The 3226-nt window shown below is 43.7% G+C and overlaps 1 long non-coding RNA gene across 1 annotated transcript; it reads right to left on the minus strand.

Annotated features, from left to right (window-relative positions):
- Positions 1-354: 354 nt before the first annotated feature.
- LOC120318912 lies at positions 355-2932 on the minus strand. The gene is made up of 2 exons (XR_005559623.1): positions 2305-2932; positions 355-2146 (listed from the first exon to the last, which is right to left on the minus strand). It is a non-coding gene; the product is annotated as an uncharacterized LOC120318912 (long non-coding RNA).
- Positions 2933-3226: the final 294 nt, after the last annotated feature.

Below are 3226 nucleotides of genomic sequence, written 5' to 3' on the forward strand. Positions count from 1 at the left end.
CTAACTGCTGTGCCACGATTGTTCTCATTGTCAGGAAATTCCTCCTTACTTCCAGGTTGAATCTCTCTTTGATAATCTTCCATCTGTTACTTCTGATGCCCTAGAGAACAAGTCAACCCCCTCTTCTTTGTGGTAGCCCCTCAAATACTGGAAGATAACTATCATGTCCCCCCCCCCTTAATCCTTCTGTTTGATAGACTAGACATAACCCAGTTCCTGCAACCATTCTTCATAGGTTTTAACTTCCAGGCCTTTTATCATATTCTCTGCTCTCCTCTGCACATTTTCCAGAGTCTCAACATCTTTTTTGTACGGTGGCCATGCAGTATTCCACAAAGAACCACACCAGATAGATGGAGAGGAAAGGAAAACTTTTATTTGCCAACAAAAAGATTACCCCAAAGCAAGTTTCAAATAGGCACAACTTGGCTTGCACTAGATCCCCCTTTTGCACAATTTTTGAAAAGCAAACGTTGCCATGAACCAACCACGGGATACACACATCATTAGAAAGCAGTCATTAAGAGTAACATCTTGCATACATCTTCAGCAGTCGAAGTTCACAGTTCAGCTAAAGGTTACAAAGTACAAGCTTTACAAAGTAGGCTAAGACTTGCCTCGTCTTACCAATAACCACAGTTCAGCTAAAGGTCACAAGGTAGGCTAAGACGTTTATCAATACCATTTGTCCTTACTTGAAACTTTCCTAAGCAACTGGCTACCAGGGTCTTACCCATCACCTTAATGGTCAGGCATTCCTGAGCAGGAAGGTGAATGGCCTGTTCAAATTGGGGTCATTTCTGCTTAACAAGGCACTTCAACTTCTTACCAATAGATAACAAGGCACAATAACTATTTCTATGTGCTAAAACAATAAGTAATACTTCAATATATGGATAACAAATAGTTTACCGATACACAAACAAGTGGGTTAAGGCTACATAAATTGGGCTATCTTATCACTGCATGTCTTCCAGTGTCAGGAGTCAACCTCACTCTCTGGTTGAATGCTGATGGGAATGACCACATGCTCTAGAGAACAATATTTCTTATTCTTGACAACTTGAAGATGTGTAGACTTCATGCTGGTTGCAGAATTTGGGGAATTGAAGTCCACACATCTTCAAGTTGCCAAGGTTGAGAAACTCTGCTTTAGAGTGAGGGTTGGCAACTGCTGGCCCACGGGCAGATGTGGTCCACCCCTGAAATAAATAAGCCCCCAGTCCCCAAAGCAAAGAATACCATATTGATTCACGGAGGTTCTAAGAATTCATGTTTGTAATCTTATAATGACCATGTAATTTTGGTGTGAATCTCTCACAGCTCCTTTTCTTTGCACCAGCATCTGACAGCACCACAACTTGTGGTGTGGTATGGGAGGAGTTTCCAGAGAGATACGTCAGTCACTCACAGACATGGCCTCCGGTCTTGGTGTGGAACAAGGTTGCCATCGTGTTCCAGAGAACGAAGCTGATGGGAACATGATCCAGAAAACAGAGTGAAACTTTAGTCCAGTTTTTTCTATCATGAATACCTTCAACGTTTATAGATGTGGACTCCCAAAATCATCACCCATGGCCATGCTGGCTGGGGATTCTGGAAGTTGGGTTCTATGCAGGCAGTCTTTGACTTACAGCCATAATTTCTGTCATTAACCATTAAGTAGTTAAGTGATTTTATGTCCTTTTGGACCATGGTTGTTAAGTGAAACATTGCAGTTTTCAAGCGAATCAGTCATTAAATGAATCCAACATCTCCCGTTGAGTTTGCTTGTTGGAAGCCAGCTGGAAAGATCCCAAGTGGCATTCACATCACCCTGGAACACTGCAATTGTCGCAAATACATGCCTATTGCCAAGCCAGAATATTGATCACGTCACCTTGGAGATGCTTCAATGGCTGTAAATGTGAGGACTAATTGCCAGTCACTTTTTTCAGTGCCATTGTAACTTCAAATGGTCATTAAACAAATGATTGTAAGTCGAGGACTACCTGTATTTCTGGAGGGCGCCCAGATTGTTCAGGAATGCTGTCTTAGTCCAGTAGAAGTCAAGACAGAGGAATATTTTTTCCGCTGGTGCCTTGTCCAAATGCTGTCCTCCCGTGGAAGAAGGGAGTCAAAGTCCACCATTTTCAAGTTTTCAAGGCTGAAAAACACTGTTTTAGAGTGAGAACTGGCAACCTATGGCCAATTCAGTGGTCCACCACTGAAATAATCCAGCCCAAGTCCCAAAAAAAGAGTAGCATATCCACCCAATGCATAGTAGTCCTAACAAAGAATTCAAGTTTGTACTTCTACAATTACCATGCAGTTCTGGTGTAGATGTCTCACAGCCCTTATTTCTGACTGTGTTTCGGCAGCTGAGAGCACCACGGCTCATGGTGTGGCGTGGGAGGTACCTGAAGAGAGATTTCTGAAGAGAAATATCTTGGCTCTCCACGAAATTTCCAGGAGCTTCCAAGGCCAAGAAGCTTCTTCCTGTTTGCACAAGGACATGGAGCGCCCGAGGGCATGGCCCTATTTCCTTTCTCCCAAAAGAAGGCAGCACTGAATGCCGCACATAGCAATATTAACCTCATCCAATGAGGCTGGTGATGAGATTACCAGGCTGAAGCTGTGTGCTAATATTGCCCGAGTCATTGCCAGCTCCAGCTGCTCGGAGAGATTCCTCTGAGTTGAGCTGGGAGAGTCTGTTTAAGCGAGGGAGTGGATTGCCTTCCCATCTGTGGTCATGAAGCAGCGAGACTTCCCACCGAGGGCTTAACTGGAGGGAGGATATGTGATGCTTTGGCACATGCTCTCAAAAAGTTTCAGATTGAAATTTCAGTACGGATCAGTAAGCACAAGTCATGTGCATATGAGCCCTTGACACAGTTTGGAAAGTGTGTTTCTCTTCAACCACAGTTTATCTGAAGCCCTCTTGGAAACACTTCCTTAAAGAAACATGGTTCCCCCACCTACCTCATTTCACGAAGCATGCTTTTTCACTGTTTGGCTTCTAATGCCTCCTTTATCTTTGCCTAAAACCTCTCCCACGGTTTCAGTTGACCAGTAAGGCTTTGACACACACTTCTGTGTCTCTGCCACACATGTGTTGAAATCTCTTCTGACTAATGGAGCTGCAGGATTTGAGGCAACACCAAGAATCCTATTGGTGTGACCCCAGAGAACATGTATAGTCTTGCACTAATGGTCCAAATGTTGCAATCTGTGCAAGTCAAAATGG

The sequence above is a fragment of the Crotalus tigris genome, unplaced genomic scaffold (assembly GCF_016545835.1).
Source record: "Crotalus tigris isolate CLP2741 ecotype Arizona unplaced genomic scaffold, ASM1654583v1 scf7180000020532.220309, whole genome shotgun sequence".
In the NCBI taxonomy this organism is placed as follows: Eukaryota; Metazoa; Chordata; class Lepidosauria; order Squamata; family Viperidae; genus Crotalus; species Crotalus tigris.